Below are 24,529 nucleotides of genomic sequence, written 5' to 3'. Positions count from 1 at the left end.
GGGCGCTTCACGACCCCCGGCCCTTCACGGAGGTGGGCGGGTTTTTTGTGGCTTGTTTGGCATTCCGCACAAAATAACACCCCATCGGAGAGAAATCTTACAGGATGTCTTGTGGAAAAAATCTTACAGGGTGTTTTGTGGGGAAACAAACTCCACAGGGTCGGTTAGGGGAAAGGCCTCAGAGATCAGCGAGTCCAGCCTATTTCCGAACTGTCAGCCAGACCGTGCACCGAGGGCCGCATCCTGGCTTTCCTTAAACACCTCCAGGGATGGTGGCTCCACCACCGCCCTGAGCAGCCCATTCAGTGTCAAATCACCCTTTCTGTGATGGAATTCCTCCCAATGTCCAATACGGTACTCACTATTGTATTTACTCCAATGAGACCCTGTTAAGTCCCAAGTGATCTTGTCCCTATCAGAGACACAGTGAGCACCTCACAGGCACCCTGTCCAGGACTAGACAGGGAAGTGCTGAAGGTCATTTCACAGACGAATCAGTGAACATAGAAACATAAGAGATTTATTTTTTTTAAAGTCACCTGGGAATAGCTTGGCACAAAAAGAAACTGAACTCACCTTCTAGTCTTCTACTTCTCCCTATCATATGACTTGTTTTTCCTTTTTCCTCCTTTCCCCCAGCTATCTCCTGATGTCTGGAAAATACTTCCTTTTTGCTTTTTTTAATTTCTTTTTAAATATTTTTTTAGGATTTAGTACTGTGACAAGAGTTAATCATCTGTGAAAGCTTCTGGGCTGTTTTGTTTTGTTGGGGTTTTTTATCTGTCCGGTATTGATTTAGTATCTTGTCAAACCTCTCAATTCTCATGGTACAGAGAAAATGTACCGTGGCTTTTCAGAGCACAGATTTGTATTCTTGCTTCTTTCTAGAGTTGTTTATCTTCTCTTTTTGAACATGTGTCCAGTAACAATTTTTTTCTCCAATGCTTAGACTAAAAGGCTTTTAAGAGGCAAGAGCAGCAAACCCGACCTTATTCACCTGCCTGTCCCAGAGTTCAGGCGCAGGCAGGGACAGGGAAGTTTGGCCACACTGTGCCTGTGTTTCCAGGCAACCATCATGTTAATCAGGAGCATCCAACTGTGCTTGATTATATCTAGTATTTGAAGCAGAAAAGGAACATAAAATAGTTACTCCAGGGAGCAGACTTGCAAAGTTTTATTTGGCTTCCTTGGCTTCAGTGAGTAATGCTTTGATAAGGGAATATTCCTGTTTTCATTGTTATCAATCTCCAGTATGAAGATTGGGCAAACAAAACTTTCATGTCTGGGCTGGTAAATTTGCATGGCAATTTTGCAAATCCAGCCAGGGACACTGTTTTGTGAGCCTTCTTCTTTGGTTTATTTCTTACAAATTTGCCTTCAGAGCTTGTATTTTTTTTTTCCCAGCCATCAGCAACTGATGAGCTGTTTGCCTTCTGCTCAATAGGCTGCTTTCTAGCTAGCTGAGGCTTATACTTAATTACAGTTTCTGTGTGTGTGGATACTTGGATTGTCTGCTGTCAGTCACCAAAATCCTTGTGCTTTCCTGCTTCACAGCCTGTGAACCTCACAGACACATCAGATTTAAATCATAGGCATTGAGATTGGACAGTTCTGTATCCTTAGCTTCCTTCTTCCATACTTTGAGACCAAGCAGGAACCCAAATCTTGGGTAATTTTCCTTGGTTTGCCAGAGGTCTTAAAGCAGTCTCATGTGCTGTTCCTAGAGGTAAATTAACCTTAAATGGACTCCTTAAGGATTCAAAATCTCCAAGAGTGAAAATAGAATTCAGATGTCATTGGCTAATGATTATCTGTTGTTTGTTTGTCCTCTAGATGAAAAAGTATTTTAATCTAAGATGTTGCATACCTGGCTCGCAGTAGATTGTTTTAAATTCTGCTTTATCTTTTCCTAGTGTGCCATGGTAGAGCTTTTCCAGCTGCACAACTCATGGAAATCAGCGAGATGCTGCCCTTGTGTTTTAATCAAGATGAACTTGAAAGGTGAACATTGTAAGTGATAGAAATTATTTATAATTTGGTAATAAAAGTTTATGTCTAGCACTCCAAATTTCACACATCTGCTGTGTGCTGGCCTTGAGATATAGAACAATTGCAATTGCCTTTACATTTGGCCTCAGATGAAAGGTCATAAATTACAATGATGGAGTTCATAGTCGTTCCCAGCTCACAAAATTTCCATATTAACATCTTCACCTCAAACATAAATGGTTACAGAGTTACAAAGTAAAGAGTTGTGTTGGCCTTTGTCAACTGAACTTTAGGATGGAAGTCTGTGGATGGCGTGCTATTGCTAACTCTTAAACACAAAGCATCACAGAATCCTTGTTCAGAGGACCTAATTAAAACTTTACAGTTAACTTTAAAAATGAAATGGAATTTCACTTTCACTCACTCTCTCTCTCTCTCCTATCAATGCAGTAAAACCCACTTCAAAGTTAGGAAGGTTTTTCTCTCCCAGCTACTTGAAATAAAAGCATTTCCAGAGTGAGATGGCTACAGAACACAGAATGGGTCAGAAGGAGTGTCCAGTATCTCCTTTCCTGTGAATTGCACATCGTTTATACAAGTAAAGTGTATATTAAAGTTATACAACAACAATCCAGATGACAAAAGAATGTCTGTGGCACATTTTGAATTCAGCCTGAACAATCCCCAACTACACCCAGCAGATGAATAAAAGCCTCAATCTTTAAACAGTTCTCACCTGAAACTTATGTCAGAGAGAACAAATCCATTCTGGCCCAAATCACAGCATATCACATGATTTTAACAATTAACTTTGGTGCCTTCTTAGGTTAGAAAAAAAAGGAAAAAAGCATTTTTTAAAATTATGCAGTGAAGAAAGAGTCCAAGATCAAGTTCCAAATCCATAGGAACATTTCTTGTTCAGAGCCTCTGAGAATGGGGAGGCAGAAGGAGGTATCAGCCTCCATGAAATAGTGTTGAGGTGCAGCAGCTCTGCAATTCAAGATTAGCACTGCTGTTGCAGGGTTTCCTGAGGGCCTTGAAGTGAATGGTAGTGCATTTCTGGGGTTTAAGAGGTGGAAGGCAAAATTTCTGCTCTCACTGAAACCAGCAGAAGTTTTGCTAATTACTTAGGATGCCTCTGTAAGTTACTGAAAATACACCTGAGATCTCAGGTGCTTCTCTGTAGGGGATACAGTGTGGGTAAATGAAGGTGGTATGGAATGCAATCTTATCCCCCAACAAGTTGCAGCTGAACCAATTACTAATGATAACTAATGATACCAATTACTGATGTTAACAGGCCACACCTGTGGCCAATAAGAACAGTGTTATAAAAGAGTGGATTGGTGGGGTCTGGAGTCAGATGGCTGCTGCAAGGACCAGGACTAGTCAGTGCTTAGAGGAGTTGCCTGTGAGAAACATTGAGGAGGTACCAAACTCTGGAGATATGGAACCTGTGCATAGAACTCTTGATATATAAGACAATACTTCTCCAGGCCTTCCTTCTGGAGCTATATTCTTTCACTGTGATTTATGCTTCTCAGAACTGTCTTCTTCTGTTGTTTTGAGTGTGAGGAATAGGACATTAAGGAGTTGAAGTGTGCATGAAGAAGCAAGAGAAAGAAAGGAGGTATTGGGACCTTCTTCCTTTTCTTTCTCTGCAAACTTCCTGGTGGACAAGGAACTATCAGCAGTTCTTCCAGGGAGCTGGGGAGGATAATGTAAGAACTCAGCCTAAAGCTTTCTGTCTGTTTCCTACACTTTCAGTTCTATAAAAAGGGAAGGAAGAGCCTCAGAAGCTTTCAGAGTTCACTTAACCCCCTCCTGGAGTTCCTGGGAGTGCTTGGCTTCCCAAGGGCTTTTTCATGAGCATTAAGAAGTCTGATGTTCCCATTTGGATGGGAGAGTTCAAGCCTCTCAGCAAGTGAATGATTTTCTGTGCCTATATAGTAAAACTTCAGAGATGTTTTTCTCCTTAAACAGAGACTTAGTTATCCACATTATCTCCCATGCTGTGCTAGGATCATCAGAGCTGACTTGAACTGATTTCCTTCCATGTTCTCAACTAAAAAGTTAATGTATTTTTGAATGGAACCTTACTCAAAAAAATGTTGAGTTTGAGCTGCGGATTTTAGATAGAAGAGACTAAAAAAATTGTCATCTTTAACTTCTCACACTGTGCTCATCACCTTGGGATGTTCATCTCCTCCTGTATGGCATAAGTGACACAATGACCTTTTGTCAAATGTGTGTCTCTCCTACTTTCTGTCCAGTTAAAATATAGTGTGACAGATCATGTCAGGTTTGTGCTTTCTATTAAGCAAAGGCTAGAAGCCCCACTTGGTTCCTTTTTTTGCACCACTTAGCAAGATTTTTTTCTAAAATATGATAGCGTTGGAGCAAAGTTAGACTCTATAGAATATTCATATCAGGGTAAAGACATATTCTATATTTTTTGCTTGTGGAGTATCAAGAGACAACATCTTAATGTAAACTTCCCCACATTCAGTTTGATGAAACTGATTCAATACTTCAGGCTGAAAACTCTGGTATTGAGATTAGGCACAGAAAGGGGTTGAAGTGGTCATGCTAAACTGACTTGCTGGTGCGAAACATCTGCAAATTGGTTCCCAGCTCCCTAGAAATGCTTCTGATGCAGACTTGGGGATATGAAGTAAGCATGAGTCAGATTTGTAGTGTGGTAACAACAATATTATACCTTGTCCTGAATTTCAGTGAAAAAGGAAGATTAAAGTGTGTTCAGCCACATTAAGCATGTAGAATAATGGGGATTATGTTACCATCACCATTTACTAACAGGAGAGCTCAATTTCTTTAGAAATAAAATGCAATTTAATGTCAATATTTGGCTACTTCTAGAGCATTTGTGGGCTGGTAATTTCCAATAGACCCAAATTTCTGGCTCTTGACTAAAAAGTCATTATTTTGTGAAGGGAATGAAGGAGATTGCATTAATTTTTTAATATAACAATAAAAATGGGTCAAATCAAAAGGGAAGACTAGAAGGCTGTATCTATATGAAAAAAACGGTTTTGCTAGGCATAGAACAATAGCATAAAGTTCTATATTAAATCAAAAGTTTGCTTTTCACAGAATACATTTTACAACTGTCTTTTTAACTCTAATATAAATTCAATGGGTGCACTAGTGAAAATAAAGATTCTATCTCTAAATAGAGATCTGTCAATCTGGTGTGACTGCCTGTGACCCAGTCCCCAGGGCCCGCAGTTTACGAGGTAGTGTAACCTCAAACACACTGTTCAGATCTGATTCCCTGGTGTTCACACATGCCAAAAAATATTCCTCTATACTTTAGTCTTGTCTCCTTTTACAAGAAAAAATATATTCCTGTAAAAATTACATAAAACAATATTGAAGGTTAGGTACTAACTCTTGCAGATCTGCAATAACAGGTTGGGAGGAATGCTATCTTCTAGGAGAGGGGAATGATGCAGGGCAACTGACTCACTGCTCCACAGTCTGGTTCACACCTTTCAGGCAAAACTGCCATCTGTGCCATCAGTGCAGCTCCACCACTCCCAGGAATTGCAGGAGCTTTAGGGCAAAAAACAACACCCATCTTTTCTCACTCACCTGATCTTACCTGGAAAATTGAGAGGGCAGTAGCATAAAGTGCCTGTAGCCATCCAGACCACCTGGCATTAGAAATCGCACTCTTGCTGCTGCTGGGCCTGCCTGGATGTTGGAAACGGTGGAGAATGCTATGAAAGCTCTCAGCATAGGCAGGGTTTGTGACAGTAGAATTGCAAAGATTCACAAGCCCCTTGTGAGCAGCAGACAGATGATACAGAAGCCTGATCAGTCCTTGCAGGCTTTGTGGCCAGGAAGGTGTTGGCAACATTGCTGTAAAATGGGTTATAAATCCTTATGACTTGGATCATTAAAGAGCTACAGCTCTCATTACTCTCTCTGCTCTGCTTCATAGCAGAGGATTTCATGCTGCAAAGAGGAAGGAAATCCTCTCTGCTTCCAGGAGAAAGTGGAAGGTGAAGAAGCACACTGCATTCACATGCTTTTCTTTGATTCTTGTTTCATTTTGCTTCCACCTCCACTAAGTGACATGTTCTTGGTTTCCTCCATGACTAGTGCAGTCCTCATCAGGCTATGTCCCAACTGTGCCACCTCCTCAGCTACTACATTTTTCCTACTCATTCCCATTCCCCATCCAAATTATTTCCTTTCATTTTTCCCTTTTCTTTTTTTACCTATGTATTTTATTATGTAATTATGTATGTATTTTTGTATTTATCTGGTGGTTGTTTTCCCCCATGGCTTTCACCTGCTTCTCTACTTAGGACTGACATTACCAATTGATTTCACATAATGCACACAGGACTGCCTAAATATATATTCCTGTCTCTGGATGTAGGGTTTGGACATTAAAATCAATGCCTGGGAGGTGAAAGGCTTCATCACCCATAAATAACTCTTAAACTGCTCATTTTGGTTCCTCAAACAGAATATCAACAATGGAGGATGTAATTTGGATGATGAAATGTGAAAATACACATGCTGTGCTCACATGCTGAAGTTTCCTCAGCTGGAGGGAATTCGGGTGGAAATGGGGAATAACAATGAATTAGTGGTTTTGCACAAATGCATAAGGAGATTTTAAATTTTTTTTAATAATAAAGATCTGTAATAATTTTTCCCTAACAATGAATAATCACATGCTGTGTAAACACCTCAGGGTTACACCAACAAACAGTGCAAGTTACCAGTTTGAAATTTGGAAATGAGCAAGTCAAGTGTGGGACAAGTTAGTCCAGAGAGGGAGAATCTGTTCTCACTTCTGCTGCTGAGCTGCTCTCAAATGTTGAGGCAGCTCATCTCACCTCTCTGTCTCACCTTCTCCTCCGTAAAACAAAAAGAATGATACATCTAAAGTGCTTTCAGATCAATGGATGAAAACTTTATGTAGTAGTAAGGTAGTATTAAGATCCTAATGATGCCATGGAAGAAAATGATCAATAATTATTTATATTTTCCTTTGCTGCTTAGGAGGTATTTTTCTACTGACTGTATTTTCTACAGTCAAGAGTACAAGAGTTGAGTGTTGTCACTGTCTTGCAGAACATGCAAGTCTTTTTGTATCTATATTATATAAAGATGGAAAACAGGTTAAATTCTGGTATGTCATTTCTCTCAAGGCTGGAGGGCCAAAGTCAAAGGAAAATCTACTGATTTACTGCATGAACAAGTGCTGTGCATTATCTATGCATTAATAAATTCTACCGGACTGTATGTGCATGCTTTACTCATACTATATTTTAAGCTTGAATTTTTTTAGGAATTCAGATAAAAAATATTGCTTTCAAAAATTGCTCCACATCAAGGAATCGCTGTTTAAGGAATTGTGTATTTATTTTTAAAGTAACCTCATTACAACCAGACTTCTTCCTTTTGACAGTAAAGCAGAGTGCTTATCTTCCATATTTTCATAATGAAAGCTCCCAAGCACAGGATCCAGTGGCAGATTTACAGCCTGTGAGCAGCAGAACTGACAGGCATTTTAATATGAAAGGAGATATGATGTCTTTAATGTACAGTGATGTCACTTCTAACAAGGTAGAAGCGTGCTTTTTGCACTGCAATCACCATAAGAAGTGAAACCTGTCTGCTTCAGGAGTCACCTTTTAACCCAGGAAAAGGTCACAAATAATAGAAAAAAGACAGGACTCTGCTTACTCAGGTGGAAGGGCACTCTGACGTTGGAGGAGCAAGGCTATTGTGGATGTGCATTATCTCCAGGAAGCTGAAGCTACAAATAGTCTAGCTCGAGCTAACCTTGAGAACAGAAAAGGAAAGGATAATGAAAATCCTCAAGGGAGTGTTAAACTGAGAGCCAGATTGCCTGTTGACCACCCTTTTTCCTTTTATCCAGCATTGATTGGACCTAATAACTTGAAAGTGATATTGACAGCAATATAGTCCGCCATTACCTGGACACATGATTATTTCATTGAGAGAAAGGACAGGAACCCAGTACCAAAAACCTATTTCATTCTACATTAGACCAGAGAATTTACTACTTTGTCTAGGAAATATTTGCCAATGATTTTAAAGGCCTATTTAAAATGTGCATTTCTTAAATGTGCTCCCAGCTCCTGACTGAAAGCTTTTATCATGTCATTCTGAAGATGCACCATTCTTAAACATCATATACAAGAACATAAGATTAAAAGGCCATAAAATGGCAAGAAATCTCAAGGTCCAATAAGTACATTGTGTTAGCATTGGGCTGGTGACTTTGGTTAAAGACAAGAAATTAAAATATGCTGTCATATATATAGATACAGTATCTCCTCAAGACAGTTGCTTCCTCCAAACTAAAATTTCAGAAAATCAACTTTGGATATTATGTCCTTTGGTATTTTGGCAGTTTGATCTTGAAAGGATTGTAATAAGGAAGAAAAGAACAGCATAAGAAGTAATTATGTTGTTTTCTATTATCTTTGCAGAAATCCTGATTTTAAATGAAAATGGTTTTCAGGAGCCTCTGAACCATCATGTTCTCCTAACCAGGGTGCTGGGGCACAGCAACAGTGACAGTCAGGTAAGGTAAAACAAGGAGGAAATCACAGTATTGAACAATTAGTACAGTGTTATCCCCAACATGATGCACTTATGTCAGTACAGCTGCTTGTATCTGTGTCCTGCAGAATCAGAAATTATGATTGACCTCATGAGGATTCTTGTAATATCCCACTGCTAGTCCTGTGTTCTTTTGAATTTAATTTTTATAGATTAGTATATTCTTAGGGGTGATGTGATTGGTTTTCATTTACTTTGAAACAGCAGTCTCCCTTCCTCCCTCTTCAAAATGGAGGAAAGAGAAACTGCAAATTCAGGTTTACATTTAGAAACAATCAAGTCACATTTCAGTAGAAAATGTCAGAAATACTGGCAGTATCAGTGAATTCTTCACCCCATTTGAAGCCTGTTATTCTGACAGCAGAGGTACCTTTTGAAGATAATCCCTGTGTATGCTTAGAGTTATGATAATACTTTAACTATATTTTCCAAAAAGTAAAAATACTGGGAAATTAGATACAATGTGATACTGCTGTAGATCCATAGATCCCTATAAAAATAAATCTGATGGTATTAATGTAAGGTAATGGTTTGAAAGGCCCTGTAATAACTTTTAAAGGTCCTGTGTCTGGAGAGGAAAGCAGCTTGACAGACACAAGCCATGAACTGCTTCGCTTTCCACGCTGCCTTCTATCTGTCAATATATTGGTTATGGAGCTGTGCTGAGGCCAGTCTCCAAAGGCAGACTGTCACATTTCTCAAAAGATAAAACATCCCTAAGGCTACAAAGAATTCAGGGACACAAGCTGATAGACAGGAGCAGCACTGCCACTCTAACATTTTATGGCTGAGTTCAACGAGTGAGCCCTTTACTGGATAATTGAATTGATGAAAGGCTTACAGTTGCCCCGATTAAGCCTCTTCCTTCTCCATATGTAAGACTCAGGGTAGTTTAAGCAGAAATTGAAGAAGAAATTCAGGAGAGAGACATTCATAAGCTCTTTGAGAACTGGTCTCTCATGAAAAGCTTGCCATTTGTTATGTTACATGTGCTGTTAGTCCATACAAAGAATCCTGTTGTCCAAGAAATGCTATTTGCAGCAGCCTTTTTTTTTCTTCCTTCTAACTAAGGGTTTGTAAATATTTTTAGAACATGTCTTGCTGCTTCATGACTCATTCCCCTCATGATCTTTGGTATTTTTCCCATTTGTGATCATGCAGCATCCCTGTGGCATATGGTCACCTGGGAGAGTATTATTAAGGAAGAAATTAAGGGATTTTAGCTATTTTTAATATTTCTTGGAAGACTGAAGTGTGAAAGAAGAGCCACATCAAAGCAACATTTTTCTATCTTCTGTTTTACATTAACCAGTGTCATTTGTTTGTGATTTCCATGATGTATCCCTCTATTGTATCTTTATTTATAACTGACTTGAAAATTATTTGGGCAATTTTCTTTGCCTCTGCAATGTGTTTGTCCAGTACCAAGTGCAAGGGACCATTAGGTGCTATGATAATACAATTTTTAAATAATTGTGTATTGTACCAGGAGCTCATCATTTCCTGCTGATGAAAGAGAACAACCAGGAGATATTTAACCAAGTACTCAGGTAATGAGGACACACCTTCTAGTGTGATGAAAGGGAAAAGGAAGTATGATCTAATTCTTCAAGCCTAAACTTAGATTTAGCACTGTCAGTATTAGCAGCAGGATGCCATGGCAGTGTGAGGGTACAGTTAGGAGCAGGACTTATTTTTTACAGTCCAGCAGTAGATCATGTCCTATGTGAAGTTATGAAAGTTATCATGAAATCTCTTAAATAATCTTAATAGAAATTAAATTCTACAAACGCAACTTCTTATTTATAAACACTAGCCATGGTGGGCTGCTACAGATGTACTAATGTGGAAATATCAGATTTGTGACAGGACCTCCAGATCCTGTCTTTTTACTCTGTCAGGTTTAAGGGCAATGACTGTAAATAAGCAAGTTTCAATTGCTTTTTTCACTGTATTCCTGTTGTCCTTCTGAAGGCATTAAGGGAAAGGGGACTCAATTTATACCTGAGCCTATAATTAATCCATAGGATCAACAGGCTGGCAGCCACTTATTTTCAACAGAAACTCCATGGTTTGCCTGTACCAAAACTTCAATTTTTTTAACATTTTATTTCTGAGTTTCACCTCTAGAGACAGCAAGCTACCAAGAGAATCCAGTGCTGGCATCTTGTCTTGGCACTGCCTGTGGTTTCATTTGCTCTTGGCCTGGGCAGTCAGACAACATCCTTGCAAGACCAGGACAGTCAGATGTACCTAGATAAGCTGCACTAATCAGTGTGAGTCTCATAAAAGTAACTTAATATGGCTTACAAGTTACAACACTTGGCTAGAGTGCTTACACTCTCTCCCTAAATATATATATGTATATGCTGAGTATTCTGATATCATATTTTAGGGAAAAAAATTATTTCATTCCCAGTTTATTTTTATTTATAGTATTTGGTGCAATATTTATATATGTTTAGTGCAATTATATATTTACACTACTCTCACAGGTTCATGAAATATTATACCATATGCTTAAATATTTATATTTTCTTTAAATTAAAGACTGGGTTATAACTGCAATTTTTTTTCTACCCAAAATAGTTTTGGATTCCTCCCCCACATGTGGTAACATTTGCCATTCTGTTTAATTAACCAGATTGGTGAGAATGTTTGATTTTTTTTAAAGATCCTTCTCTTTATGGAGAACTAAAGGTCATAGCTGGAAAACTGGCCAGCCGAGCTCAGTAATTTCTTAGTATTTTGTTAATTTTTCCTGGTTAATGATCCTTTCAAATTCAGTGTGTGCAGTTTCTTTAGACTTGCATCAAACACTCCTCAGAACTAGCAGCTCACAGTGGGAAAAGATAACCTATTTCCTTCAAGCACTGCAGCTCTATCTGTGAGCTATTGGCATCACTTGAAGATTGATTAAAGTTCTGCCGACACCTAATGCACACAAGAAAAAATAAAAACTGCCCTCTTTGCCTACCAAAGGATAGCCATCTCAAATTGTAGCTGCTTGTCTCTGAGGTGTGAAACAGACTGATTCTGTTTATCAATTAGGGTGCCCATGTTTAGAGCAGCAGAGTGTGATGGTAATGAGGGCCCACAGTGCTGGCTCCAGGGGAATACTTCAGTATTAACCTCAGTGCTGGGTCAAGCACTGTCCCCTTTAATGAGGGATGTTAGGCCTTCCCAGACAGCTGCATCTTGAGCTGAAGTGTGACATAACCTCTTCTACCTTATCATGTCAGGTGACAAATTTAAACCACAGTGGGCTGAAAAAGGCTTGCTCAGCACTACAGATAATTTAATTCCTCAGTCATCTTTCCTCTTTATCTCCTGTTGACATGCTCCAGACTATAAAACAATGATAGAAACTGTAGGGGGATACAGTGTGGGTAAATGAAGGTGGTACAGAATGTAATCTTATCCCCCAACAAGTTTCAGCTGAACCAATCACTAAAGATTAGGAGCGGGCCTGACGTTAACAGGCCACACCTGTAGCCAATAAGAACAGTGTTATAAAAGAGTGGATTGGTGGGATCTGGAGTCAGATGGCTGCTGCAAGGACCAGGAGCAGTCAGTGCTTAGAGGAGCTGCCTGTGAGAAACATCGAGGAGGTACCAAACTCTGGTGATATACAATCTTTGCACTATAATGATAATAGAACTGTTGCAATATATAAGATAACAGAAACCATATTCAGATAAACATAAACCTTATGAAGGTGTCCAGTGGGCTTTGTGCCCTTCCCTTGTTCACCTCTGTGAATGGCAGATTGGGGTGCTGCTGGTGAAGAGGGAAGGGATGAAGCTGGAGTGATCTGTGCTTTGGGATCCACCTGTCTGTGTGACAGACTTCCTTCCAAACCTCAGCAGCCTTGCCCTGCCTCATGTGCATCGTGTGGGGCTTTGTGGGGGGCTCTTGCTTGTGCATGGGGATGTATGAGTTTAACCTAGCCCTTTTCTGCATGGTGTGATTCTGCCAGTCTCTGTTTCCTTACAGTTTCTATTTTTAATATCATGTCTCCAGAAAATTGCCTGGTTAGGCTTATAATGAAAAGTTTCCTGGGAACCACCACCTTTTTGTCTGTTCCACAATGGGCTCACTCCTGAAATAGGCTTGAAATATACCACATCTTTGGGTTTTGGAGGATAAAAGCAGTTTATTTCATTAGTCATCAGTCAGAGACCAAACAGCTCAAAAATTGAAAGTGCTGAATCCAAATATTGTAATTTATGGTTGGGAGGCATCATCATTCAGTCAGATATGCTCCTTTCCCTAAGAGTTACATAAGAATTACCACTTTGATGTAGCTTTGTATCCTGGATAAGCCACCTAAACATTTTGTGACTCCCCTTCTATAGAAAGTGCATAATGGGACATATATTGTAATTGTGAGGGCTTGGAGGCAGTGCCGGGCCTCTTTGCTACGCTAACAATAGCAGTGATCTTTAAGGCAGTACAGCAGTGAGATACAGAAATTGTCAGCAGTGCTTGCTGTTGTGTAACCCCAGCCAGAAACTCAGCCCCACTCCCTGGTGTGATGGGGGAGAGAATTGGAAGGATAAGAGTGAGAAAATTCATGAGTTGAGATAAAAGCAGTTTAATAGGTAAAGCAAAAGCCACAGGTGCAAGCAAAGCCAAACATGGAATTTGTTGACCACTTCCCAAGGACAGGCAGGTGTTTGGCCATGCCCTGGAAATCCAGGCTCCATCACATGTAATGTGGACTTGGGAAGACAAACTCCGTCACTCTGACCATGCCCCTCTGGTTCTTTCCTAATTTTACATGCTGAGCATGGCTCCATATGTTATGGCATATCTCTTGGGTCAGTTGGAATCACCTGTCCTGGCTGTGTCCCCTCCCAGCTGCTTGTGCATCCCAACCCCTTTATGCTGGGGTGGGAGGCAAAAAAAGGCCTTGGCTCCGTCAGCAATAACAAAAACATCCCTGTGTTACCAGCATTGTTTCCAGCACAAACCAAAAACATGGACCATATTAGCTAACTTTGGAAACAACTGAGCTCTCCAAGCCAACACCAGCACACCTGCTCTGCCAGGAGCATGGGGAGAAGCAATTCTGTTGAACAGCTTCCAAGGCTGCAGTGGCTTGGGGATGCCAGAGAGTACCTGTGGCCACTTGGCCATCCAGGATCTGGCTTCTGCTGCCCCTGAAAGGCCAACCAGCTGTAGTGACCTGACACTCAGGAAAGGAAAGCAGAGCTCTCTCCTAAGAGCTAAGATCATTAGTGAGTGTCTAAAGGGGAATACTTGTTGTGACATTGATTTATGCAGTCTTTTAATTGCATTAAAATAGGTGTAGCCAGTTTGATGTTTGCACTAGAGTAAGTTTTTATGAGGCCAGACTAATGAATGAGCCCCTCTGCACCCTCTGAAATCATTGGAGTCCCTCCCTTGTGTATGGATTGAAATTAGAGCAGCAGCCACAGCACAAGTGTGGCAGTGCCTGGAGAGCAGGCCAGTGCAGACCCATCAGTCAATGTCCTATTGATACACTAGCAGAAATGGACTAGTACTGTGTCAGTGTTAAATGTTGGCCTGGTTTTATATGTGCGCATTTTTCTAGAGTTTCAATTATATCCTCTGTTAATAAGTATCATTAATAATCATGTGTTTTATTGAATTAAAAATGTCTGGGAAGTGTCAGTCATCTTTTTGCATATAGTAAAATGGCTGCAGTAGATCCATATGGAGCCCAAAAGCCAGCTGAGAAAACTGGAAAGTTTCAGTTAGTGGAGGGAGGTTCACAGCAAGAAAAAGATGCTGATGCTGTAAACTCCTTCATTCTGACCCTCCCATTCCACTTAGGCATGTTAGAGACAGACCTCCAGTGAAGTCACTACTGAAACTGAGGAGGATAAGCAATAGGTTTTCAGATATGATCTATTCCTGGTGGCTGATGATTGATTTTAGACATTTGAATAAATGCACCTACCTTTTTTTCTAGTGATAGAATCACTTCTGGTGCATAAACTTGTTGCATCACATGGCCACATTTCTAGAGTGCAGCAGCAGCAATAGCTGTATTTCAGGTGCCTTTCCTAATCATTCAGACCCAAGGAAAGAGCATGCCTTTGAGCTGCCTGAGGGACAGCATGACTGGCCCCAAGGATGAGCACACCTCCTGTCGAGGCTGTGGGCCCGAGGTCAGTGAGGAGCTGGTGCTGATCAGTGGCCACCTGAATAGATATATATTCAAAAATATATATTTTATATATATAGAAATAAATATTTTATATATATATAAATATATATATATTAAATATATATATTCAAAAAAACATCTGCCAATAGTGAAGGCAGCCCATGGCAGGAGGGGGCTGTGCCTCACCCCACAAAGTGCCCCTGGTTAGCAGCAATGCTGTGCCCTGAGTGCACAAGGCAGGGGCTGAGGAAAAAGATGGCTTCCCTTTCTAGGATGATAGAATGCAATTGTTTGTCAAAACTAGTGGGCTGTGCATTCAGTTATTCTACTGCAGCAGTGTCGAGCGTTATGGTTGTTATGATTATGTTGTATAATGCTAGAAAAAGTACAGAGCTGGCAGCTAAATTTATTTTGCTAACTGTAACCTTTACTGTGATCCAAGAAGTGTTTGTCTTGCCCCATATCAGTACTTCATTCACCATAAAACTACTCCTTTGCTATGCAGAATTACACGTAAGCACTTTTTCTTGCTCCTGCATCTATATGATACTTTGTGGAGAGCAGTGTCAGCAGCACTGTAGGAAGAGGATTCAGGAATGACAGATACCTCCTCTTACCTCTGCTGCTGTAATTCTGACAGGCCTGATCCAAATCCACTGGAAGCTTTTACAAGCAGCTTCCATTTGTTTCACTGATCTTTGCAACAAATCCCAAGAGTCATTTGTCAGCCTTTTAGAGAAGAATTTTCAAATAATGGGAGTCTCACTTTGGTCAGTCAGGGGCTAATCCTTAAATGCTGGTTTCCAAGTGTTTTGGATCATATACACCTATCAGCAAAAAAATACACCCCCACTCTATGTACAATCAATTATTTATTTATGAGTTATATACATGTATATAACTCATTATATATAATAACTCATATATATATGACTAACTCATATATATATAACTCATATATAATTATATATATAATTTATATATTATAAAACATGCACAAAATAGAGATTTTTTTTTTAAAGGATGAGTTGAAAATTAAATAGATTAATGTTTTTTTTAAATTATTTATCGATGAGGCGCACATAAAGAATATCTTCATTCATCCCAATGGTCTGTCATGTGTGTACCTCACTTTGGAGTCCATCATCTTAAAAAGTCCATTCATTTGCAGTGGCAACTCTACATCATCTACCACCCAGAAGTTATCTATATACAGCTTCTTGTATGTCCACCTCTGTTTAGAAACCACTTATTTGTGTCACTCAAAAGTTTGAACACTTCTTTCATAATATTGTCTATGGCAAAACCCTTCTCAGGCTCTCCGTTTGTAAAATGGAAAAAGCCCCAGGGAATTTAAGAAGGTTACATACACTGCAGCGTTTTTTTGAGAAGGACTACCACTACTTAAGTCTCACAGGCTTCTAAACTCTGTAGCATTTGGGTTTCCTGGACAAAAAATATGCTTGGCAAACTATGGACATTAGTAAATGAGCCTGATGTTACCCTTTTGCATCATAAGGGTTATCTCATTGTTATCATAATTTAAGTTATGATGCCAGAACCACGCTTCTTCCACAAACGAAATGATTCAGCAGAGAATTGTAATAAAAAGAGGCTGTCAGATTATGGTTTAACTAGAGTTGAGCCAAATTTTGGGTTCAGCCACTAAAGCAGCTGTAATCAGCCCTGGTTTAAATTCAGCTTTGTCTAAAAATCTGCTTTTGTTTTGCCTTTTTTTTTTCCCTAATGACCATTCATTATGGATGTGAACTTTCCTTCTCTGTCTGGATATCTGTAAATATTTTGAAGCTTCTGTTTGCTGACTCTCATTATGTTTGAACTCTGCTTACTGGGGCCAAGTTCCATCAGGTTGTCTCTCCTGTGCTCCTGACTCTTGAGCTGGTTCCACCAGAATGCTGTTGTCACAAAGAATTTTCATGCTGCTTGACCCTATTTGCCCATACTCTTGCCTCCTTAATTTTCCTCTCCAGAGCATATTATTAATTATATCAGAACTAAATATGCTAATTCTTCAATAAGAAAACCTCAAATAAAATGAATTCACACCATTATTAAGATATCTGAAAAAAACCACAATTATTTTATGAAGGGCACAATTTCCAGAGGTACAAAAATATTCAACATGCACAAAAGCTGCTCACCTAAATGTCGCTCTGAAATTTTGGAATCTCTTTCATAGTTATCTTTCCCTTCTCTGTTTTATGATCTTATTACAGAGAACATGTCTATTTAATGTCTACATTAAAATGTAGCATGTCTACATTGAAATATTCAGTTGTTATTGGCCACTGTAAAATCAAATGATCGTTAACTTCCTCAGATCTTGCCATTTTATTAAAATCAGTAGCATCCCCTCTTTTTTAGAAGGAAACATTGTTTGAGGTGAACATCCTAAGGCAATATTTAAAAGTGAATTTCTTCCTTATTTTTAATATATATACCATTTATTGCATGAAAATTAAGTAATGTGGGGATAAGAAGGGCAGCTCTGGGGTGTCATCACCTCATTAACATTGCCATAACCAGCTTGGTCAAAAGGGAAAAAAAGTTAAGATAGTGTTGGTCACCACAGGATATAAAGTCCCAACACCTCGCAAGAAGTCTCTGAGTTAACATGAAAGAATTCAGAATGAAACCTTGGTGTAAGAAGCCCCTTGCAATAAAGGCTTGGAACCATTGTCTCTTGTCATACTGGAGAAGAGCTGGAGTCTGTCCCACCATCAGCCCAAACAGGAGTTCACCACTCCCTAGAGGGGAGTGCAGTAGAAATTAACTCAGTGATGCCTTGTCTTCTGCTGTCATAGGAGCTCTGCCACCATGCTGGACTTCATCTACCAAATCCATGTGGTGAACAATCCATACAACAGCAGCTCATGGAAAGGGTGCCATTTAACAGTTACTGGTTTGTTCATGGCTGGAACAGAGCTTACCCAGAAGCTCAGTTCAAAAATCATCCAAGCAGAAGTGGGGGAAAAACTTTACTTGGGTAAAATTAATGAAACCAATTGACTCAGAGCTATGCATTTTGGAAGAAGGCAATGAGAGGTCTTTGCAAATTCTAGAAGGCCAAGGAATCCTCATTTAGACTATTTTTTCATGTAAGTGTGTGTATGTGTATTTTTTATGTGATATATGTATTGGTATAGATGTGTATGTGTTTATAATAAAAGCAGGGCATTTCCACACTAGGCAGTAACACCAGTTAGTGCTGACTTACAGGTAACAAGAAGAAAGTGAGCAGGTGACTAGCTCCTAGCAATGTCATATTTGTCCCTTTGTCAGCCTGGACTATTTCAGCAGCAGTTTACTGCCACTGCCATCAGGGTCAGCAGATCTCAGATCTCATGGGCTACCTACCACTGCACACATAGTTAGAACCATTACCATGCAATATTAATTCTGATTTTAAAAGCATCCTATAACTTTAGTAATACATGTAATATTTACACATAAATAACCTTTGCATCTGAATCTAGGTCAGCTCATTGTCTCTGTCAGGGAGATAATCCCTAATATCTGTTTATGTGAGATTGAGGAAACTGATTTTAGCCACCTTGAACTGTTGCCTTTGAAGGCACAGGTTGTCAAGTCTTCCTGACTGCAACAATCTGACACAAAGGAAGTACCTCTGGCAAGCTGATTGTATTTATCCTGTTGCAAGCAGTTGCCCAGTGGATTTCCCTGTGATGATGATGGATTTCATCTCTTCCCCTGCAGGAGCATTTTGCAGCCAATAGATACCTGCAGGATGCACAGGCACAGAACTGTAGGAGCCTCACCAGGTTCCTGAGCCTGAAACCACACATATTTAAGTATGACAGTGAACTTACTGAAGTAATTGTGGCTATTTGCATAACTTAAGGCAAGTGTTGCAGATTTGGGACTGTACTGGCTAACATCAAATTTAATACTACAGAAGCAATAGATTAATTGATTCCACATCTTTTAAATGTTCAGTTGTGTAGTGTGAAATGGTTTGGACAAAAATACTTGAATTGACTTGCAATAATGCATGGAAGAGTTCCTGCAACATCAGTCAGAATCAGGAAAAATAAACCACATTGACAGTTTTTTAGTAAAGAGAAAAATAAGCATGCAAATAGGAGTTTATTCCAGTTCATCATAACCAGATGTGGTCTATAGTGTAGCATACTTTCCATTATTAAAAAAAAATAAATTATGGGCTAGATAAAATTCTATTACTGTACTTGTTTTCAGTACCAAAAATATGTCCTTGATTAGATAGCTTCAATCACAAACAGTAACATGTATTTTTTTGCCACCTGCAAATACAAACAGTGCTGTGTTAGGATGGAAGTGGAACAGGAATTAATATATTTTTACAAACAAATGCAAATACATTATGAAATAATAGATTTTTGAATTATTATTTTCTAATCCTTTTTTACCAAATAATCACAGCATTAAGAATATATAAAAATTCTTCATTAATTTAAATTTAATACTTTTTCCTACATTTTTTTTGCAGTGGTTTAGTTTATTTATTCTTAGTCAAACTGGTTTGAAGTGATCTTGGCTCCCTAGAAGCCTTCATAAACCCTGTTAAACAGGACATATATCTCTGCTGTTTAAAACTCAGCTAGGAGGGGGACCTCATTTCCACCTGTGCAGTTTGAATTTGTGTCATCTACCTTTCTGCTCATGCCACAACAGAAGGGGGAAAAAAATTCCCAGATTTCTGACATTTTACAGGGAAATTCAAAACTCCATTGCTATTTAGAGGACATTTGAATTAAGACAAGAATTTTTCATCCTGGACTTTCAGAAGCATGTGGCGTGTACCCTGAAGTATGAAGTATATGATGGGAGTACTTTCATATGGAATTACTGCTTCTGAAATGGGAAAGCTTTGCGTAAGTTTGTTGACATTAGGTGGATTATTTCTGTGTCTGAGGTTGTCTGCGCTTCAGAATTTTTCACTACTGCTAGTCTGCATGTGGCTCTAGCAGAGCCTCAGCTGTAGACAAGCCATGTGTGTCCTTACCCACAGATAACTTTTTCAGAGCAGATTTAGATGCCCCAGCAATATGAATGGCAGCATCTGCTGTGCATGAGAAGCTTGAGCGAAGCAGGCAGGCAAACTCTGAGTACCTCCCCTCAGGCACCGTTTTCCTTTGTGACAGGAGCCACTGGGAGAAGCCTTGTCACAGGGGAACACAGGGTTGGTGTGCTCTGAAACTGTGCATGTGCTTCATGTGAGTAGAAATACTTGTACAGAATTTAAGAATTTAAGGATTCCTGGCCAGCTGGCTAAGGGAGAGTGGGAGAGTCAGTGGGATGTGGCCAGGGCTGTGGCTGTCCATGCTGCCCACCTGCTGCCTTCTGTGCTCTCCTGCCCCACTTCTGTGGTGGAGCAGAGCTCACACCACCAGAGCAATGCTTGGGACAGCAAAAGCATGTGGGGTGGATGTTCATGGCTATCTGGGTTTCCTCTCTGGTTGTGAAGGACATACTTTGTGTTTGTGTATCTGACCATACAGGCATTTGCCATGCCTCCAAATTACATAGCAGTAGAGTGACATACATGGGACAACAGATACTCATCCAGGTCTCCCATGCAAAGAGCTGATCTAAGCAGCCTGCTGTCACTTAGGAGCAGGATTTCACCTGTAGATCTGTCTGGTGTTCTCATGTGCCTACTGTTTGTCCCCAAGGTGCAGCTCCTTCTGGAAAGGAGCTTTGCAGGTGTACAGACCCCTTAAACCTGCTCTTCATACCTGGGTGAGTAGCAGCTTTGGCCATTGATACTTGAAGATACAGCTGAAGAAGTATTCAGCAGTATTTCTGGATAACACCTTCAGCATGTCTTATGGTATTGGATGTTTCCACAGTCTCCAGTTCTTGGAGCTACGGGAGAATGTACAAATATCCATTTCCTTGCAGAGGTTCAGGTTACACAAGCTCTTGGGTTTGTAAGCTGTCTGAAAGGTCAAATCCAGTCAAATGCTTGTGTGGCTTATCTTGTATTAAATATTGCAGTAGTCATCTTATCTATCTGAGAAAGGTGAAAGGTTCAGTGACCCCAAGACTTGAATCTATGGTGCCAGGGAGTCAGGGAATTTTTCAAACTTGCTGTATTATGCTTATCCTCTTACAGTCTGACTTTTTTTAAAGGTGGTGTTACAGACAGCAATACAGTTTAAAAAACCTCAACAATCTCTGATTGCATTCATTTGTAAGCCTTGCTTATGCTCTGATGCTACAAAGCACTGGTAACACCTTAGGTAAAAGGGATTTTAACTTCTTTTGGCTTCAGTGGGAATTCTTGTACTGTATGCTCAGAAATTGGAAGAGAGGGATCTTGAACAGAGTTCGGAAATGTCTTTGGAGCTCGTTCATGACAATGCTCACAACCTTATCCACAAGGTCATTATTTTTAAAGGCTTCTTCAGCTTTCAGCTCCCATAGCTGTGGTAACATGAGAATATTTGCTATCATTATACAGATAAACAAATGCCTAATCTTTGTGGCTGCAAAAAATGTAAAAATGTTGAATCCATTTATCTCAACACCAGCACACCAGACAGATGACTGAAATATCACAGGGTTCTGAAGTACAGTAATTCTTAAAACAAGCTCATGGTATTTTTTTATGTGTTTGGAGTTATCAGTCCTGGCATTTCCAGGCTTTTTTCCTGCTACCCCATTGTGTTTCCTATTTTCAGTGTTGAACAACAAAATTCTTACATCTCTTTGCACATGGGAGCAAGTTAATCCTCTAAAAAATTCTGAGACCAGGATTGCTTGTGTTGGTTTTTAGTGGGTGGCTTGATGGGCCATTACTGGCCCTCCTAAAGATTATTCTAATGCTATGGTGAAAGGGCTTTCATTGACTGAAGAAACCCTGCTATGTGCTACAATATTTTGATGTTTTCTCTATGTCTTCTGATACATTCAAAGTAATTTCACAAGTTGTTCCCATAAATAGTGGGATCAGCTTAACATAAGAAGCAGCACCTTCCCTGTGAGCCCTGAGCTACTGTCTCATCCAGGCTCTTAATATGCTTAAATGAGGAGCAGTATTTTTGTCCAAAGCTCTTGGCTGTTCTTTCTGGACAGAAGCACTCTAATTCCTTAAAACTTTTCAGTGCAGCTCTTCTAAATAACACTGATAGGCACAAAAACCCTGCTTTTCTGTTTGCCTGCCTGGAGTGTGTAATCTCATATCTGAAGTATGTAATTTATTATCAATATCTGAAGTGGTTTCCTACCGCTTCCCCCATATATTAATAGCTGTATCTTTTATTGTCTCAAGAAGGATCTCCTGGGCCCTTCTTGTGGTATAAGCATTGCTGCTAACTGGGTAGCTGGCTGGAAAGGATGATAGTGCCCCCTGCTATTATAAATCTAGTGAGCTCACCTTTAAATGTGTCTCTATTCTCCCCTTTGGGCATTGTTCCAGTCACTTTTTGGCCCTTTTATTTTTAGGGAAAAATCCTGTCCATATGGTCAAAGAGGAAGTATACTTGCCCTCAGATTCACTTAATGCGTGCTTGTTCTGTATATTTTGGAACTGGACTGCCATTGTGCAGGAGGGGAAAAAATAGCCATCTTCAATGAAAATCTAAATTAGTAGCCTGCATGCATCAAACAAGAATAAAAGCCCATGCTGGAGGATACAGTAGATCTAAATATGCATGCCCTGATTCATGTAGACGGCCAAACTCTTTCAAACAGAAACATGGTTTGACCTATGAAGTAATTAATGCCATGATTATGGGGAGGGAAGACACCACAGTTCAGGCTGCAGCCTGGCTGCTTTCCATTAATAGAAATCTCTATTATTCCCTCCCCCCACACATGTACTTATCTCAGTTTTAAAAATTCTGTTGGCTGCAAAATTCCTGTCTGTGCTGAAGGCATAGCAGAATGTTTCGGCAAAGTTTCAAAAAAGTTGGTGTTTGAGTTTCCCAACTTATCTGATTGTCATTTTGTTCCTCTATTATCTGAAAGGGGTAGCTCACTTCTTTTTCAGTCTTGCCATCTAAATCCCTTCTACCAGATTTTTGAGGAAGACTAATTGGCTTAATCTAAACATATTTCTTTGTTTTATTCTATGTAATTCTGAGACCAGTTTCCCACACACCAATATCAATGGGGGTTTTCCTGCTGCATTAAGCAGAAAGAGGAATACTAGCTGAAATCTAGAAAGACCATGACAGGAAGGGTTTTTTCACACAACTTGTAATTAATTGTGGCACTCATTGCTACAGGATTTTAGGAATCTCACTTTTTTGTATATATTGAAAATGTAATCAGACAACTTAATGAGAGTAAAACCTATCAGGGACTTTCAAATATGCAGATAGTAACTCTTAAAAAATACTTATAAAAATTATCCCTAAATCTTAGATCACTAGAAACTATGGGACTGTACTGAGGATGTGTCACTGCATGTTTGCCACTTCTTATTCACTTCCTTAGGCATTTGCTGTTGGCTTCTGCTGGAGGAATGGTTCCTGGTGGCCTGGATCTTTGATTTGATCACACTGGTCTGCCTGAGGTATGTGAACAAAAAATTGACTTTGACTCAAAGGCTATATTCTATGATCACTTTTGATAATTATAAGCACAAGGAACACGGTCATGTTTTCAAATTCTGGGGTAAAATATATGGACACCTAGAATGCGATCTGAGACTTTTATATTATTTGAGGGAACACTTTGTCAGAATAAGAGCCTGAAGTGCCAGGAGCAGAGAAGAAGGTTGGTTAGGCCAACAACCTGCATGGAAGCTCATTTGTAAATGGTCCCTCTCTCTCCACTTAGGACAGCTATAAAATCAAGCTAATAATGTTTATACTTAGTTTTGGAAGGAGCTTTGAGAGCTAGAAATAAATGCTTACTCTGCAAATGCAAAGATTTATTTTTTTACATGGAGTGATTGCAACTGAGTAAAAATGGGAAGAGGATCAAAAACATTTGGAAGACTCAAGATCACAAATGACTGTCAGTGACACTAATTTTCCTAATGTTTTAGGTGCTTTTGTGTGTCCTCTAGGGAGTCTAAGATGCATCCAAGAAAAAGCTCTGGCATTATGTGCCCTAACTTTTTGACGCCTGGCGCCTGACGTGCAGTTCCAAACCTTATCTTAGACACAGGATTTCTGGCTGTGTGAATATTGAACACATAGGAGAGCAATGGAGTTGCCTCAGAACACTGAGCTTGAAGGCAAGAACCCTTTGCTAGGTGGAAATTAATTTTTCAGAGGAGCAAAGACCTTGCTGTTAGGCAGATTTTGCTGGCATTTAAAAATACATCTCATTGTAGGCAGCCACTTCTTCATTTTGGGGAGACTTATCGCCAAAACCTCTGATATAAAAGAGTTGAGATCTTTGCAAAACCCAATTTATAATAAACCCTGTGTAATAATACTGACTCTCGCCTTAAATTAAAATGGAATTATTTATTGCTAGATATGACTGTTCCCCTTGAAGAGGTCCAATGCATAAGCTGGGCATCTTCAAGGCCTGTTAGGACAAAGATGGGTGAGGAGAAGGCTGGCTGTGAGCCAGCAAAGCTGACCCCAACAAGGGAGAAGTGTGAGGATTAAACCTGAGCCAGCCCCTGCTGCCCTGACTCCAGGCTGTTCTGTGGCAAGATGTTTAAGGACAGGGTGAGGATTTTGCAGAAGACGAGACACTGAAGCTCAGCAGCCTAGGACCACCCCTATGGCAGCATCTGGGAGCCAGCAAGCTCAT

At 39.8% G+C, this 24,529-nt stretch overlaps 1 protein-coding gene across 3 annotated transcripts in view; it reads left to right on the top strand.

Moving 5' to 3' along the window:
• Positions 1-3,387: 3,387 nt before the first annotated feature.
• Positions 3,388-24,529, top strand: part of ZNF827 (zinc finger protein 827) — a 153,672-nt gene continuing 132,530 nt past the window's right edge. For all 3 annotated transcript variants that reach the window (XM_064711224.1, XM_064711227.1, XM_064711225.1), the window contains exons 1-3: positions 3,388-3,418; positions 8,493-8,587; positions 23,252-23,330. The gene's annotated coding sequence lies outside the window, so the exon portion shown is untranslated. The remainder of the gene's footprint in view (positions 3,419-8,492; positions 8,588-23,251; positions 23,331-24,529) is intronic.

The sequence above is a fragment of the Zonotrichia leucophrys genome, chromosome 4 (genome assembly GCF_028769735.1).
Source record: "Zonotrichia leucophrys gambelii isolate GWCS_2022_RI chromosome 4, RI_Zleu_2.0, whole genome shotgun sequence".
NCBI lineage: Eukaryota > Metazoa > Chordata > Aves > Passeriformes > Passerellidae > Zonotrichia > Zonotrichia leucophrys.
The sequence above is the reverse complement of the archived record's forward strand: the minus strand, read 5'-3'. Positions and strand labels throughout refer to the sequence as shown.